General features: G+C 40.1%; 1 protein-coding gene across 1 annotated transcript in view; it reads left to right on the top strand.

The window, feature by feature from the left end:
- Nucleotides 1–502: 502 nt before the first annotated feature.
- The window catches only part of LOC134212731 (kelch-like protein 17), a 123,937-nt gene continuing 101,794 nt past the window's right edge, over nt 503–22,645 (top strand). Inside the window, exon 1 of the mRNA XM_062690832.1 lies at nt 503–652. The gene's annotated coding sequence lies outside the window, so the exon portion shown is untranslated. The remainder of the gene's footprint in view (nt 653–22,645) is intronic.

Below are 22,645 nucleotides of genomic sequence, written 5' to 3' on the forward strand. Positions count from 1 at the left end.
ATCTTTCTATGTATGCCTCCATCAACCACTGGTACTCAAACAGAGAGTCTAGAGACCGACCGCGTTGGATCGCTTATGAATTGACGGGACTCATTTCCCACGTGTTGTTCTTGTTATGATTCCTTCGTGGCGCGACAACAAGTCGTTGTCATCAATATGGTTCTATGTTCTATCATAGTAGAGTACATACCTCAACAGTCTCACTGTTCGTCGCCTGTTCTTTCATCGTTATCAGCGCTCTCGCTTTATGTCGCTACTATCGTCGAGAGCATGCCAAAACAAAGCCATTCGGTTTCTCACCAAAAATTTCTCACTTATGGAAAACTCGACGTAGAGTATGAAAATCGGCGCGGGGAGCAAATGTGGAGAGTTTACTCAGCGTTTTGATTTTTTTTACACCGTAAGGACCAACAACCATCGCATCGGCATCAGGACCTCCTCTGCGTATGCGTGCGATTGGAATTTTTCCTGTCAGTCTATCGGGAGCTTTCATCGTGTGAAAATCGGGCGTAGTTCTTCTAGACGTAGCTCTATAGTGTGTGGAGTTTTAGCATTTGGGTTTTTGTAGTGAACAGAACCTGTAGTTTATTGAGTTTTGCCGCAAGTTGATTCAAAATTGAGTGATAACTGTTAAAAAAGGGATTTGACAAAGGTAACATAAGTTTTTTCTTCATGACACCAATCTTTTTACACGAATGGAGGCGCCCAGCTGTTTTGGTCAAAACGAAATTATCATTTAATTATATCGTGCATAGGTTTATAACAAAGTTTGTGCAACATTTCATTCAAGATTTTTTATTTAAACTTTTGTGCCTTGTAGGAAAAAACAGTTTCCTTTCAGGGGACATTCCCTTAGTTTGCGACCCATGCGATTACGTCAAAAAGTTCTTGCGTTAGTGTTGTTCATGCTACTCCCCCATTTTTCACATGTGTGGGTGCATCTGTTCACTAGCGTTCCTTAGAATAACTAGTAAGGGGGGAACAAGGTAAGTTGTTCTTATTACTCTGGTTGTTTGAGAATATTTAAGATTATTAAAATAACACTGATGCAGTTTCAAACAATTCAAAAATATTCCTCTTCTAGAGTATTTGTGACATATCGTGAGAATGAATACAAATCTCATAAGTAACGTAACGAGAGGCTTTACGGTAACTTTACAGATATTTTAGGCATATCATGTTAAACTATGCAGGGGAGACCAATGAGTTACTATAGCATGACGTAATCGATTGATTCTCCTGTTGCACTTTTTAGATTTCATCGTTAGAATCTCGAGTCAATAAAAGCATGTTGTAGATTACCATTAATTTAATATTATGAAAACTCATTTTTAAAATGTTCAGCCTGACGGTGCTATTATCTTCGAATACATATATAGAATTGCCGTTGGCTCAATGAACACCATGGAATTCTTATATTAATAATAAAGTAAAACTTAATATCGCATATCGAATTACATATGGAGCTTTCTTAAAAATATTTAGTGTGCACAAACAGTACAGCCTGAGAAGCATGGCAATCGTACCCCACCTTCAGAGCTTTGCTGAGGACTCCCATGAACGGATTTTCATCCCATTCATGTTGCCAAGCTAGGGAAAGACCTTCCTCACCACAAAGAGGCAAGCGCAAATGAGTCCGACAACAGGAAGAGACGTTCCATTCTGATACCAACTTCACCCTGTCTTTCACCATATGCAGGCATCAGCATCGTGTGATGGAAATTCTCCCACCGTAATTCAAATTCTTGACTCGCTGTGGATCAACTAGGAAGCGGGGGTAGGGTAAGCAAGAATAGGTGATGTAAGCGAAACCAAGTGAGGAGTAGCAAAGCGAATGAATCCTTTCCGTACCACCACGGACGGTAGGTTTTTGGTTCGTAGGTATGTAATGGAAGTAGGCGCTCGAGGGCTGTAATGGTTTTGGGGCAGCAGACGTCGGTCGTCGGTGAGCATGAATATTGAATGATGTTAACCATGGAGCACTCTGACTCTGGTGAAGTTCATGATTATGAGTTAAGACATAACAGTGTGAGTGCCTGTGGGATATATACAACGATGATTGCGATGGATTGCTTCGTAGCGCTGTTCGTTAGAATTCAACGAAAATGTATGTATTTTTTATGTACATATGTATAGGCTGAGAGGAAGAGCATGTCTTCGAAGGACATCGACCCTCTTGCAAATAAATGTGCACTGCGTAAAAAGTAAACACATTCATTACTAAAGGAATGCAATTCGTTTTAATTATGATGTGCTGCTTACATATTCACAAAAAAAAAGAGTTTCAAACGAAACTTTTTTTTTGTTGAGGATGATAGAAAATCGAGTGATATGGTAACCTGCCCGTGAACGCTAAACTGTCCCATATAGATAAAAAATCAAGTAACAATTGTACTGCTTATAGCAGCAGTATAATGCTCCATTGTTTTTTTTTAAACGGATCTTACGCAGCTATTGGGCATTTCCGAATAGATTTAGCCAAAACTTGAAAGTTTTTTTCATCACGTGTAAGAGTATGCTTGAAAGCGATAAACTATTCTCAAATACATTATTTTTTCTGGCCTTTGCACCAATAGTTGTGAACGGAGCATACTCCGTATAAAATAGAAATGATGATTGCGCGTGTATTATAATACACTACCAATCAACAGTAGTTTTTGAAAAGAGATAAAACAGCTTAGATCCAACAAAATGGCGCCTATTGTTTCCAAATATAATTTTTTATAATCAAAATTGAAAGTTCGTGAAAAAATGTAGATCGGCATGTCAAAAAAATCACCAAGAAGATCGGAAAGAAACACACTGTCAATGATTTGTAGATTTCTAAAAGTATAGACTGTGGCTGCCCAAAAACGGAATATAAACGGTTTGAACTATTGAAATTTCAATAAATTGTTATGAATATCGCACATTTCTGAGTTAGAATTGCTTCGTTTATAATTGGATTTAATTTCTAGAAGGACAGATAATACATTCAACGAAAAAAAAACAGATTTCTAGAAAGATTGATGGTTTAAAAAACATTGACAATACAAAGTGTCCTCTTTATAAACTGAACAGTCCTAAAAGGTCCTTGGCATTGATTTCTATAATTTTCGGAGAACTTTTTTCTGAAACAATGTGTTTTTTTGTCATGTCTTGTCTTGTCTTGTCTTGTCTTAGCACATGCACAGCCAGTATTGAAAAGCATCCTGGAAAAGCCGGTTGTGTTTCCGACCATTTCCTAGTCATTTTCTAGTATATCATAAATATGACACAAATATTAAAACGGCCAGGCCCACCGTGCAGGCCTGAAATTGGGATATAATTCATAACTTCCCGGCAATTATGAATAACATGATCAACAAAAAGTTTTGAATTCACGAAAGGAAAAAAACGGGGACAGCCGTACCAACTGTTCCACATTTAGGTAGTATATGAAAAGGTGACGTTGGGAGTGACATTGCTAAGAAGATTGGCGTCACTCCTTGCTGATCCAAGTTCCTGGAATCTGACACAGGTATTTCTCTCATATGTCCTGGCAATTATGCCTTGGCTAAAGCGCCATTACTCGCTCTCTGAAACGAGAAGAAATAAAATAAAATTAAGCAAAAAAATTAGAATAAAATAAATAATAAAACAAAATTTTATAGTTACCCAAAACCGTGATCAAGTATTATTACTAATTCAATCAGCCGGAAACTGATTGATGACATAATAGAACTGATTTATCTCCGTCGAAACATAATTATTGAAAATATTTTCCCTTTTTTGCCTTTCTCGTACAACTAAGTTGTACCGAAAGGCTATCATTTCACTCCGAAAACGAACTTTTTATAGAAGCCTCTGAGACCCATAGTATTATATACCAATCGACTCAGCTTGACGAGCTTAGCACATGTCTGTCTGTCCGTGTGTATGTATGTGTGTATGTGTGTGTGTATGTGTGTGCGCAAAAGCTATAAAAAACATTAGACAACTTTTCTTATAGTAATCCTTAACCGATTTTCTCGCAACAAGTTTCATTCGACAGGGGACAAAGCCTAGTTGATCACTATTGAATTTTATAATGATCGGTCATTGCATTTGAAAGTTATGAAGAAAATGGTACATCGGACCATATAAACCCCATATAAGGTTGGTGTCTTAACTAAATGCGAGAAAGGCACCACCAACGCTAGGTGGATTAATCTGGGTTTTTTCTGAAATATTGGCACTCGACATGAACCACTTATGGAATTCAATCACATTCGATCTTTTGAGAATCATGGCTCCTACTCTCAAAAGGCCATTTAATTGGTTTATTGCAGAATTGACAATCGATTAACGATTCCATTAACATTGGCAGCAAAATAAAATTTCCATTAAAAATTAGAAATTTAAAAATAAGAATAAGAATTAGAAATTAGAAATTGCCAATAAAGAAATCAAGATATGAGCAATAAATAAATATGAAATTTCCGCAAATAAAACAAAATTTTCATAAACAATTAAGAATTTTCCACAAAACAAAAATAAATAAGCACTTTTAAAAGCAAGAATAGCAAATTTAAAAGAAGAATTTTCTAGCAATTATAGAAGAAGAATATTAGCAATAAACAATTACAAAATTTTCCACACAAAATAATTTTTTTTCCCATAAAAAATTAAAAATTTTCTACGAAATAATTAATAAAGAGCAATAAAAAATAAGAAAATTTCCATAAAAAAAATACAAGAAAGCTATAAAGCTGATGAAATTTTACATGAACTTTAAACGCTTTTAAAGAAGGGGTCATCTATGGAAAAAAGCACAGTTTGATTGCTTTATCTTAATGGAAATTTTCTTATTTTTTTTATTGCTCTTTAGGCCGATACAAATATTAAATTTATTTTTTGTCCGACAGCTCTCGGAAGGTATGAGGAGGGGGAGGGGGGATAAAAAAATAACAAGGAAACAAAAAAAAAAGTATGGAAACTCATATGTGAATATGTACGTTATGTGGAAGATATTGATTTGAAAAATGTATTGGAGGTAACCACTTTCCCTTCGATGGGACTCGAACCCATGACCCTACAGTACGCTAGACTGGTGCTTTAACCAACTAAGCTACGAAGGACCTCCGTCGGCCTTCGCAACCTAGCGGCTACTGAACGAGCTCGAGATTCCCAAATTGGACGCATAGTCAAATCACTCGCAATCCATTTCTCAAGCCAATACTGTGTATTGTACACGTCCACATTAGAGGAGCGTGAGTATTTAGAATGTCTGGCGGCTATACACATTCTTCATCAGCAACGGTACTGATCAAGTGAGGTTGTGTAAGCATTTGCCAGTCGGTCGTCAAGCTCAGACCCGACCGCATTGCGTAGGCAAGAGCACGCAACTCAGGTTCAGTTCAATCAAAGTTAATTGCCTATTTCCGGGATTAAACCACCCGACTTGGACGTTAATTTACAATGTTATGGAAACTCATATGTGAATATGTACGTTATGTGGAAGATATTGATTTGAAAATGTATGGAGGTAACCAGTTTCCCTTCGATGGGACTTGAACCCACGACCTACAGTACGCTAGACTGGTGCTTTAACCAACTAAGCTACGAAGGACCTCCGTCGGCCTTCGCAACCTAGCGGCTACTGAATGAGCTCGAGATTCCCAAATTGGACGCATAGTCAAATCACTAGCAATCCATTTCTCAAGCCAATACTTCCACATGTGTATGGTACACGGCCACATTAGAGGAGCGTGAGTATTTAGAATGTCTGGCGGCTATACATTCTTCATCAGCAACGGTACTGATCAAGTGAGGTTGTGTAAGCATTTGCCAGTCGGTCGTCAAGCTCAGGCCCGACCGCATTGGGGGGGCAAGAGCACGCAACTCAGGTTCAGTTCAATCAAAGTTAATTGCCTATTTCCGGGGATTAAACCACCCGACTTGGACGTTAATTTACAATGTTATGGAAACTCATATGTGGATATGTACGTTATGTGGAAGATATTGATTTGAAAAATGTATTGGAGGTAACCACTTTCCCTTCGATGGGACTCGAACCCATGACCCTACAGTACGCTAGACTGGTGCTTTAACCAACTAAGCTACGAAGGACCTCCGTCGGCCTTCGCAACCTTCGCAACCTACTGAACGAGCTCGAGATTCCCAAATTGGACGCATAGTCAAATCACTCGCAATCCATTTCTCAAGCCAATACTTCCACATGTGTATAGTACACGTCCACATTAGAGGAGCGTGAGTATTTAGAATGTCTGGCGGCTGTACACTCTTCATCAGCCTGATCAAGTGAGGTTGTGTGAGCTATTTGCCAGTCGGTCGTCAAGCTTACCCTACCGCATTGCGTAGGCAAGAGCACGCAACTCAGGTTCAGTTCAATCAAAGTTAATTGCCTATTTCAGGGGATTAAACCACCCGACGTGGACATTAATTTACAATGTTGTGAAAACTCATATGTGAATATGTACGTTATGTGGAAGATATTAATTTGAAAAATGTATTGGAGGTAACCACTTTCCCTTCGATGGGACTCGAACCCATGACCCTACAGTACGCTAGACTGGTGCTTTAACCAACTAAGCTACGAAGGACCTCCGTCGGCCTTCGCAACCTAGCGGCTACTGAACGAGCTCGAGATTCCCAAATTGGACGCATAGTCAAATCACTCGCAATCCATTTCTCAAGCCAATACTTCCACATGTGTATTGTACACGTCCACATTAGAGGAGCGTGAGTATTTAGAATGTCTGGCGGCTATACACATTCTTCATCAGCAACGGTACTGATCAAGTGAGGTTGTGTAAGCATTTGCCAGTCGGTCGTCAAGCTCAGACCCGACCGCATTGCGTAGGCAAGAGCACGCAACTCAGGTTCAGTTCAATCAAAGTTAATTGCCTATTTCCGGGGATTAAACCACCCGACTTGGACGTTAATTTACAATGTTATGGAAACTCATATGTGAATATGTACGTTATGTGGAAGATATTGATTTGAAAAATGTATTGGGGGTAACCACTTTCCCTTCGATGGGACTCGAACCCATGACCCTACAGTACGCTAGACTGGTGCTTTAACCAACTAAGCTACGAAGGACCTCCGTCGGCCTTCGCAACCTAGCGGCTACTGAACGAGCTCGAGATTCCCAAATTGGACGCATAGTCAAATCACTCGCAATCCATTTCTCCAGCCAATACTTCCACATGTGTATTGTACACGTCCACATTAGAGGAGCGTGAGTATTTAGAATGTCTGGCGGCTATACACATTCTTCATCAGCAACGGTACTGATCAAGTGAGGTTGTGTAAGCATTTGCCAGTCGGTCGTCAAGCTCAGACCCGACCGCATTGCGTAGGCAAGAGCACGCAACTCAGGTTCAGTTCAATCAAAGTTAATTGCCTATTTCCGGGGATTAAACCACCCGACTTGGACGTTAATTTACAATGTTATGGAAACTCATATGTGAATATGTACGTTATGTGGCTTACACAACCTCACTTGATCAGTACCGTTGCTGATGAAGAATGTGTATAGCCGCCAGACATTCTAAATACTCACGCTCCTCTAATGTGGACGTGTACAATACACATGTGGAAGTATTGGCTTGAGAAATGGATTGCGAGTGATTTGACTATGCGTCCAATTTGGGAATCTCGAGCTCGTTCAGTAGTTGCTAGGTTGCGAAGGCCGACGGAGGTCCTTCGTAGCTTAGTTGGTTAAAGCACCAGTCTAGCGTACTGTAGGGTCATGGGTTCTGAGTCCCATCGAAGGGAAAGTGGTTACCTCCAATACATTTTTCAAATCAATATCTTCCACATAACGTACATATTCACATATGAGTTTCCATAACATTGTAAATTAACGTCCAAGTCGGGTGGTTTAATCCCCGGAAATAGGCAATTAACTTTGATTGAACTGAACCTGAGTTGCGTGCTCTTGCTTACGCAATGCGGTCGGGTCTGAGCTTGACGACCGACTGGCAAATGCTTACACAACCTCACTTGATCAGTACCGTTGCTGATGAAGAATGTGTATAGCCGCCAGACATTCTAAATACTCACGCTCCTCTAATGTGGACGTGTACAATACACATGTGGAAGTATTGGCTTGAGAAATGGATTGCGAGTGATTTGACTATGCGTCCAATTTGGGAATCTCGAGCTCGTTCAGTAGCCGCTAGGTTGCGAAGGCCGACGGAGGTCCTTCGTAGCTTAGTTGGTTAAAGCACCAGTCTAGCGTACTGTAGGGTCATGGGTTCGAGTCCCATCGAAGGGAAAGTGGTTACCTCAATACATTTTCAAATCAATATCTTCCACATAACGTACATATTCACATATGAGTTTCCATAACATTGTAAATTAACGTCCAAGTCGGGTGGTTTAATCCCCGGAAATAGGCAATTAACTTTGATTGAACTGAACCTGAGTTGCGTGCTCTTGCCTACGCAATGCGGTCGGGTCTGAGCTTGACGACCGACTGGCAAAATGCTTACACAACCTCACTTGATCAGTACCGTTGCTGATGAAGAATGTGTATAGCCGCCAGACATTCTAAATACTCACGCTCCTCTAATGTGGACGTGTACAATACACATGTGGAAGTATTGGCTTGAGAAATGGATTGCGAGTGATTTGACTATGCGTCCAATTTGGGAATCTCGAGCTCGTTCAGTAGCCGCTAGGTTGCGAAGGCCGACGGAGGTCCTTCGTAGCTTAGTTGGTTAAAGCACCAGTCTAGCGTACTGTAGGGTCATGGGTTCGAGTCCCATCGAAGGGAAAGTGGTTACCTCAATACATTTTTCAAATCAATATCTTCCACATAACGTACATATTCACATATGAGTTTCCATAACATTGTAAATTAACGTCCAAGTCGGGTGGTTTAATCCCCGGAAATAGGCAATTAACTTTGATTGAACTGAACCTGAGTTGCGTGCTCTTGCCTACGCAATGCGGTCGGGTCTGAGCTTGACGACCGACTGGCAAATGCTTACACAACCTCACTTGATCAGTACCGTTGCTGATGAAGAATGCATAGCCGCCAGACATTCTAAATACTCACGCTCCTCTAATGTGGACGTGTACAATACACATGTGGAAGTATAGGCTTGAGAAATGGATTGCGAGTGATTTGACTATGCGTCCAATTTGGGAATCTCGAGCTCGTTCAGTAGCCGCTAGGTTGCGAAGGCCGACGGAGGTCCTTCGTAGCTTAGTTGGTTAAAGCACCAGTCTAGCGTACTGTAGGGTCATGGGTTCGAGTCCCATCGAAGGGAAAGTGGTTACCTCAATACATTTTCAAATCAATATCTTCCACATAACGTACATATTCACATATGAGTTTCCATAACATTGTAAATTAACGTCCAAGTCGGGTGGTTTAATCCCGGAAATAGGCAATTAACTTTGATTGAACTGAACCTGAGTTGCGTGCTCTTGCCTACGCAATGCGGTCGGGTCTGAGCTTGACGACCGACTGGCAAATGCTTACACAACCTCACTTGATCAGTACCGTTGCTGATGAAGAATGTATAGCCGCCAGACATTCTAAATACTCACGCTCCTCTAATGTGGACGTGTACAATACACATGTGGAAGTATTGGCTTGAGAAATGGATTGCGAGTGATTTGACTATGCGTCCAATTTGGGAATCTCGAGCTCGTTCAGTAGCCGCTAGGGTGCGAAGGCCGACGGAGGTCCTTCGTAGCTTAGTTGGTTAAAGCACCAGTCTAGCGTACTGTAGGGTCATGGGTTCGAGTCCCATCGAAGGGAAAGTGGTTACCTCCAATACATTTTTCAAATCAATATCTTCCACATAACGTACATATTCACATATGAGTTTCCATAACATTGTAAATTAACGTCCAAGTCGGGTGGTTTAATCCCCGGAAATAGGCAATTAACTTTGATTGAACCAAAAAAAAAAGTCCAAATGCAATTATTCCATGGAAAATTAAAAATTTTAATGACAAATGATAGCAAAGAATGTTTAGATAAAGCAAAGAATATGAATATTTATAACATATTTATCCAGTAGTGAATAAAGCACAATCTTATAATTTGAAAAAATACTGGAACTTATTTCTGTAGAATATTTAGTTTTTTATTTCTTTGGGGCTGTCCATAAACCACGTAGACTCTTGAGGGGGAGGGAGGGGTTTCGAAAAAGTCTACGACAGTCTACGAAGGGGGACGAGGGGGTATACCAAAAGTCTACGTGGACTTTTTGATTTTATGTTTTTTAAAAGCGATTTATACATCAGCTTCGTGCGAAGTTCACTTGTTTCATTTTTCTAGGATGTTCCGGTTTTTTTTTGCAAGACTTTACCGATATAATCTTTTGCATTTCTTCTTAAAAAATTAATGAATTTCACTAAAGTAAAAGTCTGAGTTACGGCTTAAAACTATCACGGATTTCACCAGGAAATGCTTCTGTGTTGAACAGGAAAATTCTCCAAAGTATGCTATAAAAACTTTCGAATTTTTTTCAAAATCTTCACTTGGATTTTACTGCAGATTCCTACTAGAATTTCGTTTGATTTTCGTCAGGAACTTCTTTGCAAACTATGGAAATTATGTCGTATTTAAAGGATTTTTTTTTTTGAATTTACAAAGGAAGCATTTTGGAATATCCAAGAAAAAGTCTTTGGAATGCCCTAAAGATATTCTTTGGAACTTGTAAAGAGAATTCCCCGAAATTTCCGCGAGAAACCCTTCAGAATATTCAATGGAGATTTTCTGGTAAGTCCCCGAAATTTTTTGCTGAAGTTAGGAAATTCTTCGGAATTTTCACGAGGAATTCTTTGCAAATATAAGCAAAATTATTTAAAATGCCCGTGCAAAATTCTCCTTCGTAAATTTCTTCGGTAGTTCTAATGTAAATTTTTTGGAATTATCGATGGAAAATTTTCGAAATTTATAAATAAATTGTTGAAAAGTTCCACGAAAAAATATTTGAATTTCCAGCCAAAAACAGTTTAAGTCTCCACAAAAAAAAATATTTGCAATTTTTACAAAAAAGTCTTTTCTGTCTTTTCTGCAACCAGAATCCACACAGAATCTATTTTTAGATTTTTTCCATTATTCATTGGTGTTGTCGTTGCCGGTTCATCTCGTCGTGAGTCCATTGTGTTCGTTTTGTCCATGTCGTGTATCCAATGATCGTTGCATTGTCCGGTTGCCATTTATCCGTGTAACGTTGGAGGAATGCCTCCGAGAAGAACAAGTTGTCAGTCGTCATCAGGCAGCCATGACGGTGAGGCGTGCACCCCAATACACACTTAATCGCCAGATTTTTTTTCGGTAAAATTATTTAACGAACATGTTCCGTAAAATGTTTTTTAACCGGAATGTCGTCAAAAAATATTGATTCGCCGAAATATTTGAAATTTAATAACCGAAAACCTGTTTATAAAATTTACTACTGAAATTCGGCAACATGTTTTGCGATCTTAATCGGTAAATCATCAACTTTGCCGAGTTTCGGAGAAGTGCATTTGTCAAACGTTAGAATGCTGCGAAGACACGTGTTTGAGAATAAAAAATACGTCGATTATAGGCAGCGGTTGAAGAAAACATAGTCTTCATGTAAGTTTTATTATCTGAATTTATTTTAATTTTTGCTCAAATGTTTAATCCAAGATGAATACAGTAGTAGGTGCTCCAACCTGTCAAGTTTGTGGAAGAGAAGACGGCGGGGGTGAAAAATTCATTTTCAGTGCAAAACGAAAACAAACCGGCTGGCTCTCCCATACTAAAATCCAAGATGGCTGAATCGTGAATTTGGCAGATCGGAACACCTAGTGGTGTATTCATCTTGGTTTAATCTATCGAATTACTAGGTACGTTAAACGAAGAAGGCGTTGATTGTTTTCCTTTACGCCGGCGTCGAAATGATAATGAACTTTTCTTCGACTTTCCGTGGACATGGACGATACATGGACGTGGAAGTTCCACGGTGGGAGTGGGACAGCTTTTCAACTCGTCATCTATTCAATGTGCGGCTATTTCGTGAGCGGATGTTTTGTGCAAAAGACATGCCATATGTACAGCAACAGTTCGCTAACTGGGCGCCTTTTAACTGGACTGTTTTTTAACTGGGCGTTCGCTAACTGGGCCAAAGCCCAGTTAAAAAGCAGTTATCCGTCAAAAAACAACAACAAAGACTCGGTGACGAGGGGATCCTGAATGGTATATTCCTTAAGCTTCATGTAAAACACGATCACAACCAAGATGAATACACTAGTAGGTGCTCCAATCTGCCAAGTTTGTGGGAGAGAAGAAGGCGGGGGTGAAAAATTCATTTTCAGTGCAAAACGAAAACAAACCCGCTGGCTCTCCCATACTAAAATCCAAGATGGCTGAATCGTGAATTTGGCAGATTGGAACACCTAGTGGTGTATTCATCTTGATCACAACAATGCATCGCGAATTCCCTCGTCAGCCCAGTTAAAAAGCGGCGTTCGGCTGGTGTTTTAGCCCAGTTAGCGAACGGTTGCTGTACCTAGTTGTTTCTTCCGTGCTTGAATGCAAAATATGTAACTTTATTGTATGCATTTTGTAAAAAAAACTATTCAGATGTTCTGATAAATTTATTGTATATTCAATGGTGTATATGGTTCAATAAATATTCGCGATTTTATGTTTAATTTCCCTCTAAAATTTCTTACTATGCTTTATTGAAAATAAAATAATAAAAACAATTATTTACATGAATTCGGTGAAACACTTCGCCGAGCAGTTCGGCAATAGATTACGGAACCTCCCGGCAAATTTTGACAGTTAAATGATTTCGCACATTTTACGACCAGTCGGCAATTTGAACTTTCACCGAGATTTTTACCGATTTCTCAGCTGTTGGATTCTCGGTAATTTATTTTGCCGGCCTCGGCGAAAAAAAATAAATGTGTACGCCACCGCATAGGCTGCGCATCCGGCGACTGACGAGGGTTTTGATGGAGGGGCTGGGAATCGAACCCATGACCATTCGCTTGAAAGGCGAACGTGTAGCCAACTACGCTACCGGACCACCCTAAACTAAAAATTACCTCGGGAAATAATTCTAAATTTTCACGGAAAATTACTCGGGTTTTTTAACGGGGAAAAATTATCACAGAGAGTTCTTTGAAGTATTTCATGGTTATCAATTGGGAAATTTTACTAAATTTCCACGCAAAACTTATTGGAATATAGACTTGACGTTCTCGAAATTTCAACTCGATATTTTTCTAAATTCTGAAAATTCACGATTTTTACAATTTTGAACCGGCGTTGAGAATTATAGGTCAGATGCGTGACAGATTTTATCAGTGGCGCGCCGATGCAGAAATGTCGGCGGTGGTGGTGCACACCTCTAGGAGGAATTGAATTCAACAGTAATTAAAGTAATTGGCTTTAAGATTTGATTTCAGGAGTTATGGACAAAAGATTAAATTTGATTTCGTTTCAATTTGTTTTGTTGGATTGTATTCAGTGTGATTTTGTTAAGTTTGAAATTCGGATTTTGTTGTAATGTTTACATGGAAATGGAATTGAATAGCTGAATTGCCTAAAACGTGGTTGATTTCCATATTTTTCCTATCACATATGATGTTTTGTAAAATTTGGTAAAGTCTACGTAGACATCATAGGGGGGAGGGAGGGGTTTTGAAAAAGTCTACGAAAGTCTACTAGGGGGGACGGGGGGGTTTGAAAAAGTGAAATTTCGGTCTACGTGGTTTGTGGACAGCCTCTTATGGAAAAGTGCTGTTTTGCTGATGGACTCTTAACTGTTGAAACAATAAGAACAAAATTTTTAGTACTGACAGAATTATAAACTTTTTTTTAAGTCAAGTATGAAACTCAAACTGGTTTAATAAATGGGGGCAATGGTCAGATGTACTTTTGAAATCACAGACGTGTTGTCTTAAAATGATTATTTTATGAAGTTCTAGCATAGGTTCGGAATTGCAGACTTCCCGGACTATACGGAATACATGTGAAGTGTGAAGTAGAATCGGTGAAGCACGTCATATCAGCATGTCCTACTACCTTTTAGCAGAAGGATTACGGGAATTTTTGTATAGTCATACGGAGGTCATTTCGGCTCAAGCACGGCGGTTGCTGTCTGGGCGCTTCCCAGCCCCGCACGATCTGAGACTGAGATGTCTTCACAAGTGTCTGGTTGCAGATTTTCGTTTACCTTACTTCAAGCAAAGGTACGATACACTAAAAACAACCATTGATCTCCATCCTTGACTTCAGTCCAAGTCTGATTCCAATCGACTTCGTTTATTTCTCTGTTAAGGTTTCGTCGCCAGGAAATCCTAGGTTTGCCTCTGCTACGATGTTCTTCCGGATTCCTGTCCATCGCTTGCTTGCAGGTTTCTTCTCCGCTCTTAGGTGATGTGTGACCGGCCTACGTTCATTCACATTGTAAAGATGCTGTTGATATCAGATTTCGATGGACGTTGACATCGGTTGATGAATACTCGCAAATCTATGTGATCTCTGCTAATACACACCAAGTCTTACTGGCGTATATCATCACAGATTTCACGTTAGAGTTGCGTATTCGGGGTTTGGTGGATTGCCTGAACCGATTGGATCTCCATGTTCAATGTTGATCTTGGTCCGCCGGCCGTTGTTGGCTGGTTTTAGTTTTCAACCTTCTCCACTGTTTGCCCGGCAACCGCACAGTTGAAGTTGTTCACATCCAACGATTTGGTATTGTTGACGTTGAAGAATGGGAGTGTACGGCCAGGTCATTCAGTTTACTCTACATTAGGGTGACTCAAATTAGTATGGGCAAAACTTTTTCCAATTTTTTTTTTGATGGGCCGCCCTCTTATTCGGTTCCTTTTGATGCCCTGATACTCTGGACAAAATTTCAGCCAAATCGGTCAACGTTTGGGCGGTGCTAAACTCGTTGGAAGTTTAAATGGAAAAATGTATGCAGAAACATCCAAAAACAGTAAATTGCAGCTGGACTACACAACTTACGATGAAAAACTATGAAACTCATTCAGATCTTGGAGAATTTAATACAGAATGTTATGTAGAAAACCGCGAGAAGATTAGAGTTTTTCCGGCTAAGTTATTAGCATTTCTCTGAAGTGGGGTTTGAGCAAACTTCGTTTCTTTTACCTTTGAAAAGAAATAAATTCACCCCTACAACACTCCAGTAAAATGCTAATATCTTTGCGTAATAAACTTTAATCTTCTCGCGGTTTTCAGCATAACATTCTGTATTTAATTCTACAAGAACTGAATGAGAATCATGGTTATTGATCGTGATTTTGCCGTCCAGCTGCAAATCATTGTTTTTGGATGTTTCTGCATACATGTTTCCATATAAACTTCCAACGAGTTTAGCACCGCCCAAACGTTGACCGATTTGGCTGAAATTTTGTCCAGAGCATCAGGGCATTAAATAGAACCGAATAAGAGGGCGGCCCATCAAAAAATATGAAAAAGTGTTTTTTAAGCCACCCTACTCTACATGGTAGAGCACTGTTGCGTTGATAAGGCAGTATCATCATCTGGATTGAGGTCGTTCGATTGCTCTATGGTGGTGGGCTGATAGAGCGGTCCACGATTTCGTCGATTTCGATGGGCAACAGCAACAGAGATATAATACACTCATTCTTGCCTCACTCTAGCGAATCCATTGTGCAGGACTCTGTGGTCAATCAGTACAAACTAGAGGGACTCTTGAAATTCATTGACCTGTGATGGCTCTGACTTGATCGTATGCGGCGGAATCCTGCCTGTTGCCTTCGGAGGATTGTCAACCTTTCCCTATAGCTGAATTAGGATAAGTTGTCAAAACTTAAAGAAGTTGTTCTATGTGGTCGAGCCAACGTTTCAGCTGATCAGTTGGTTCGGTGAGTGACTGGCATGTCGCGTCTCTTGCATCCACAGATTTGTCCTTGCTCCAATCATGCGTCGTGAAATATCTTAGAAGAGGCTCTTATTGACAGTTGTTTCGGCTTTCCTTCCATCGTCGACCTGCCCACCTGTGCCCGTTTCTCCCGTATGCAGCCAGCAGCGTTTGATTTACTTCTCTGAAGCCGCTTTTAGTTGACAGGTCTAGTATTTGGCTCCTCTGGTAATGGATCAGCAGAAAATGGAGACGGTACCCGTAATAAACACAGCGCTGAAATCGCATTTCATTATCATCTTCTAATTGGCGAGATCCGACAACGCAATGCTCGGATTCATCGGCAGGAGGAGAGGTACGGGCGACGAATCAAAATAGACCGACTAGAAGATCCAGCTGTGAAGAGATCGTTCGTTCGAAGAACCTGGAGCTCCGGTAGTGGATATTCTGGAAGGTGATAGCGTAGAAGAGAAGTGAGCGACGAAGAATGCCCTTAACGCAACTGGCGACAACAATTTTGGTGTGCTGTGCACTCAGCGGAAAGAACGGATTACAGAGATGTAACCCGACGGAAGATTGAGGAGCGTAGAGAAGCAAAGATTGAGCAATAGAGAGAATCATAGGAGTACGAGTCCCGTCAACGGTATGTGTCTCTGTAAGTAGGAGGCGGGCGCTGCTGCAGGCAGGACAGGACAGAAAGGGTGGTTGCAGCAACCGGAGATTATCAATTACTCACTGACTTGGACAGCTGAAATGTTGGTTCGAGCACTTCGAATATTTTCTCCAAGTCTCAGTCAGTGTTCTTCACGAAGCAGGCATCCGATGCATGAAATCTAAAGGGGCCCCCAATATCGGTCTGTTGTCCGAGTCACGAAAATCTGTGTGGCACCCAGGGGTTCAAGGGATTTTAAAATTTTCAGATCGGAGCTTTGTCTAGTCGGAGCCCCATTCGGATAGTCGCTGATGTGAGGCAAGGATTTCATCTTCCCTGTTACTTCTGAGCGTAATCGATAAGATCTTGGCGGGTGCGATTGACTGTGTACCATACCTTGAGCTGCTTTGGCAGTTTATTTTCGTGTAACAACTAGACGACTCTGATTTGAATTGGCTAATGATCACGAAACGCTATATTAGTACAACGAGCTAACCGTATGCTTCTTTGCGGCGGGTCTCACCATCAACGTCAGCATGACGAGGTGGCTGAGTGTCAACGGGAACTTTGCAGTAGCCGGACGTTCGGAGGATTTCAATATCCTGGCAGTCTGATATCAAGAGTCTCCTCAATATTCGGGACCTGATAGAATATTTTCGTATTTTCAATTAAAATAGTTTTGGTAACAAATTTATAATCTATAAATGATAAATTTCGTAAAAAAAAATACTTCAAAAAAACATTTTTTTTTCGCCCCCTCAATATTTTTGGAAAGTTGAAGGGGGGGTGACATAAAATAAATTTAATATTTGTATCGGCCTTATTGATTATTTTGTGGAAAATTTTTATTTTTTTATGGAAAAAATATATTTATTTTGTGGAAAACTTTGTAATTTTTTATTGCTAATATTGATTTATTTATGGAAATTTTGTATTTTTTTTCGTGGAACATTTTATTTTTTATGGAATATTCTTCTTTTATAATTGCAATTTTTGCATTTAAAAGTGCTTATTTATTTTTGTTTTGTAAAAAAAAATTGATTGTTTATGGAAATTTTGTTTTATTTGTGGAAATTTTATATTTATTTGTTGCTCATACCCTGATTTCTTTATTGGCAATTTTCTATTTTTTATGGGAATTTTCTAATTGTTTAGGGGTAGTATTTATTTTAGTCATTAACATTTGTGGCTGTTATTCGAACAGAATAGCTAATAATTCGTTTACGCATTTATTGAAGCTATAGAAGAGAACAATAATTATTTGTGAAGAATTTTTTTAGAGTCTCTTACTCTCAGCCCAAGGCTGGCTCGTCTCCGGTAAAGAAAAAATCATAACAAACTGTTTTGTATAGTTTAACCAAACTAAGTATAAACACTTACTTGAATAAATAAAAATTGATCTATATGTTACTAAGAAAATGTTTTTCTGCTCTATAACTTTACTGATTATGGGTCGACTGGACAAACCTCGCGGAAACCAATTCTAATTTCAATCACACAATATGGAAGCAACGCGAAACTATCATTTTTATTTATTTTATTTTTATTTATTATTTTATTTATTATTTTCAGCCTTGCTGCGTCGCAGCATGCAAGGAATAATAAAAATGACAGTTGCGCGTTGCTTACGTATCGGGTGGGGCGCGAGCGAAATCGCGAGTGAAATAAGTTTTGGAATCCTGGATGCTTTTCCTTAACTCAGTCTAACAATTTCACAACGAGTTTATTAGGGGTCGTTCAAAAATGACGTCACAGGTTTTAGGTGGGAGGGGGTCTAAGATTTTGTGACAGTACACATAATAAGTATACAAAACGGCGTGACAGAGGGGAAGAAATCTCAAAAAGAAGTGGACGTCATACTTGAATTGATCGTCGCGTGATAATCAACTCGTCGTGAAACTGTAAAACTGAGCCATTCTATAAATATAAACGTAATAAAACAAATTTTTCAAATTTTATTCTGATTTTTTCCATACAAGAATTATATTGATGCGCCTTTCACGACTAACATTGTTATCAGCCGTTAGTAAGAATCCAAGGTAGACGAATTCCTCGACCATCTCGAAGGTATCCCCGTCTATCGTAACACTGCTTTCCAGGCAGGCCCTGTCGCGCTTGGTTAGCCCACAAGCATGTACTTTGTCTTCGACGCATTCACCACCAGTCCAACTTTTGTTGCTTCACGTTTCAGGCGGGTGTACAGTTCTGCCACCTTTGCAAATGTTCGGCCGACAATGTCCATGTTATCCGCGAAACAAATAAATTGACTTGATCTGTTGAAAATCGTAACTCGGCTGTTACACCCGGCTCTACGCATGACACCTTCCAGCGCAATGTTGAACAACAGCCACGGAAATCTATCACCTTGTTATCCCCGGCACGATTCGAACGAACTGGAGTGTTCGCCCGAATTCTTCACACAGTTTTGCTCACCATCCACCGTTGCTTTGATCAGTCTGGTAAGCTTCCCAGGGAAGCTGTTCTCGTCCATAATTTTCCATAGCTCTACGCGGCCTATCCTATCGTATGCCGCCATAAAAACAATGAACAGATGGTGCTTTGGGACCTGGTATTTATGGCATTTTTGAAGGATTTGCCGTACAGTAAAAATCTGGTCCATTGTCGAGCGGCCGTCAACGAAGCCGGCTTGATAACTTCCCACGAACTCATTCACTCATGACCGACGACAAAAGATGATCTGGGATATCACTTTGTAGGAGGCATTAAGGATGGTGATCGCTCGGTAGTTGTCACACTCATATAAACCCCTTCTTCCACTCCTTCGGTAGCTGTTCAGTTTCCCAGATTCTGACTATCAATTTGTGCAGGCAAGTGGTCCCTAACATGGAGAACATATGCTGTTGTGAGTCGCTCCTAACATGGAGAACAGACGCTCAGTAAGATTTGCACCTCCGGAAAGGAGCAACTCCCCCCTTTCCTGTCAGCATACGATCATAGTTCCCACCGGGGTTGGTTACCCGATCTTCCTCGATCTTGTTCGTATCCCGGCCAGCGCCACGAGGAGGTAGGGATAGGAGTTGCTGGGTAAGTGTGTGTATGTATGTGCTCACAAAATGAAAAAAAAAAAATTAATTTGCTTTTCGTATAGTAATCCTCAACCGATTTTCTCTCAACAAGTTGCATTAGGAAGGTGGTTAAAACTTGTCGATCGTAACAGCTTCCGCAAAACGTCATGGTCATTTTTTCAAATCAATGGTTTTTCAAAACCATTCTGGGCCCCAAACAACTGTGCAGAATTTTGGCCCGATTGATTGCTTCCTCGGTTTCCGCATCGCGTTTGAAGTTTGTATGGAAATTAGTATGGAGAAACGTATATTTTCGCATTATTACTTCTAGAGGTTTCAGTTCATCGTAAACCAAGTGGCACTATACGTTAAAGTATAAATGGGAGTTATTCGACATCATTTCACAAAGTAAAAATTCTGAGAAGGTAGATGGGTTTTGCTCTCTGCCAACCATAGGCTGTCCGGTAGTGCTGGCAGAAACATTGATTTCTTGCATATGGTTTGAATAATAAGCTTTCGAAGTGAATTAACATTTTTTGTAGACCTTTCAGCTACGTACCTCCTTCGGCATTCTTCAGACTATATGCCATCGTATTGAGTAACGTGATTGATGATAACTGGAAGCCGCTAAGAGCAAAAATGTAAAAAGTACGTTCTCCCATACTAATCTCCATGTAAATTTAAAACGCGATGCGGAAAGCGAAGACACAATCAATCGAGCCTATATTTTTGCTGATTGGGGTCCCAAAACGATTCAGAAAAACCTTGATCTCGTTTGATTGGATGAAGTTTGCTTTTTTTCCATACAACTGCGCCCCACTCTAGTGGATACAAACATGATAAGTGAGAGATTTTTTCATTCTCCTTTGGATTCAAACCCTGCGGATGTTCTTACGTGCAAAATAGGTAGCGGAGAACGGTCCAAAATGCATGTAAGAATATCCGTTGCATGAATCCAAAGGAAAATGAAAAAAATCTCTCACTTATCATGCTTGTATACACTAGAGTGGAGCTCAGTTGTATGGAAAAAAGCAAACTGGGCTTTTTCGATGTTTTCACCAATATGAACAAGGATAGCGAACCATTTTAAGTGTAGATGCAAAATATACAAACCCAGCTACATTTCACAATGATCTCCTATTCATAACATTAAGATTTACATGACTTTCTAACGAATTTAAAAAATGTTTCAAAAATAGACCTGGGGCAAAACGCCCGAATGGTGGTGTAAAATGACTCAATTGCATGTAAAATAATGGTGAACTCATGGTTGTTTTTTTTTAATGGATTGAACTACAATCTTACGGGTGAGGTGGAAGAATCGCAAGTCGTTAAATTTGAGTGATAATGAAGGGATTTTGCTTATTTTTTCAGTAGAGTTCTTTAACGGATAACTAATAACTCGTCTTATGACAAGTGAAGACATTCCACTAAAAAGCTCAAAATAATTTTCTTAACATTTGAATTATGTTATATTGGAGAGTCATCCATAAATAGAGTCCTGTTTAACCCGTTTCGGTCTGACCTAGAAATCAAAATTGAAATAACCCGTGTAGGCTCATTTTTGGTCCAATTACCGTGAAATTTTCAGGGAAGAAGCGTCATCATGTCTATTTTTTGGTACATGACTTGATTTGATCATGGTGCCAATCCGGCCGGATTTATTGAGGGGGGGTCCTGGGTCAGATGCAGTCAAAAACGGGTCATTTTTTTTTAAAACCATTGATAAATGAACGAAAGTGACTAGAATGCTGATGCAAACGTGGTCAATCATCATTGACCAGCATCAGAAGTTAGTTTTGATACATTCGAATCACCAGGACATGGTTCCGGATGTTCCGGGAACCTGGTTCCCTGGGGTATCCCTGGGGTGGTAGACACTTTTCAAGTGGACACAACCCAGCCTTGCAACATATCAAACTTCATGGTTTTGGAAGAGAATCCTAATAGATGAGTTTTTGGGAGGTTTTGGACACATTGGCCACATGCGGAAGTGTTCCTGGGATCCTGGTTCCCTCAAGAAAGTGGACAAATTTCGATTAGCACCGAAACCCATCTTGCGACATATCAAACTCCATGATTTTGAAATACAAGCTCAATAGATGAGTTTTTGAGAGGTTTTGGACAAAGTGGCCACGTTTGGAAATGTTCCCGGGAGCCTGGTTCCCTCAGGGAAGTGGACAAATTTTGATTAGCACCGAAACCCATCTTGCGACATATCAAACTCCATGATTTTGTAAGACACGCACAACACATGATTTTTTGAGAGGTTTTGGACACATTGGCCTCGTCCGTAAGTGTTCCCGAAAGCCTGGTTCCCTCATGGAAGCGGACAAATTTCGAATAGCACCGAAACCCATTTTGCGACACACCAAACTCCATGATTTTGAAAGACAAGCTCAATAGATGTGTTTTTTTTTTGAGATTTTGGACACATTGGCCACGTTTGGAAGTGTTCCCGGGAACCTGGTTCCCTCAAGAAAGTGGACAAATTTTTATTAGCACCGAAACCCATCTTGCGACTTATCAAACTCCATGATTTTGGAAGACAAACTCAATAGATGAGTTTTTGCGAGATTTTGGACACATTGGCCATGTTCGGAAGTGTTCCCGGGAGCCTGGCTCCCTCAGGGAAGCAGACAAATTTCGATAAGCACCGAAACCCATCTTGGGACACATCGAACTCCATGGTTTTTAAAGACAACCTCAATAGATGGGTTTTTGAGAGGTTTTGGACACATTGGGCACGTCCGGAAGTGTTCCCGTGAACCTGGTTCCCTCAGGAAAGGGGATGAATTTCGATTAGCACCGAAATCCATCTTGCGATACATTAAACTCCATGGTTTTGAAATACAAGCTCGCCTTGCACCAAAACTCATCTTGCGACATGTCAAACTCCATAATTTTGGAAGACAAGCTCAATAGATGAATTTTTGAGAGATTTTGGACACATTGGCCACGTCCGGAAGTGTTCCCGGGAGCCTGGTTCCCTCAGGGAAGCGAACAAATTTAGATTAGTACCGAAACTCATCTTGTGACGTAACAAACTCCATGATTTTGAAAGTCAAGCAAAATAATGAAGTTTGATATGTCGCAAGATGGGTTTTGGAGCCAATCAAAATTTGACAGCTTCGCTG

Source organism: Armigeres subalbatus, chromosome 2 (genome assembly GCF_024139115.2).
Source record: "Armigeres subalbatus isolate Guangzhou_Male chromosome 2, GZ_Asu_2, whole genome shotgun sequence".
Classification (NCBI taxonomy): Eukaryota; Metazoa; Arthropoda; class Insecta; order Diptera; family Culicidae; genus Armigeres; species Armigeres subalbatus.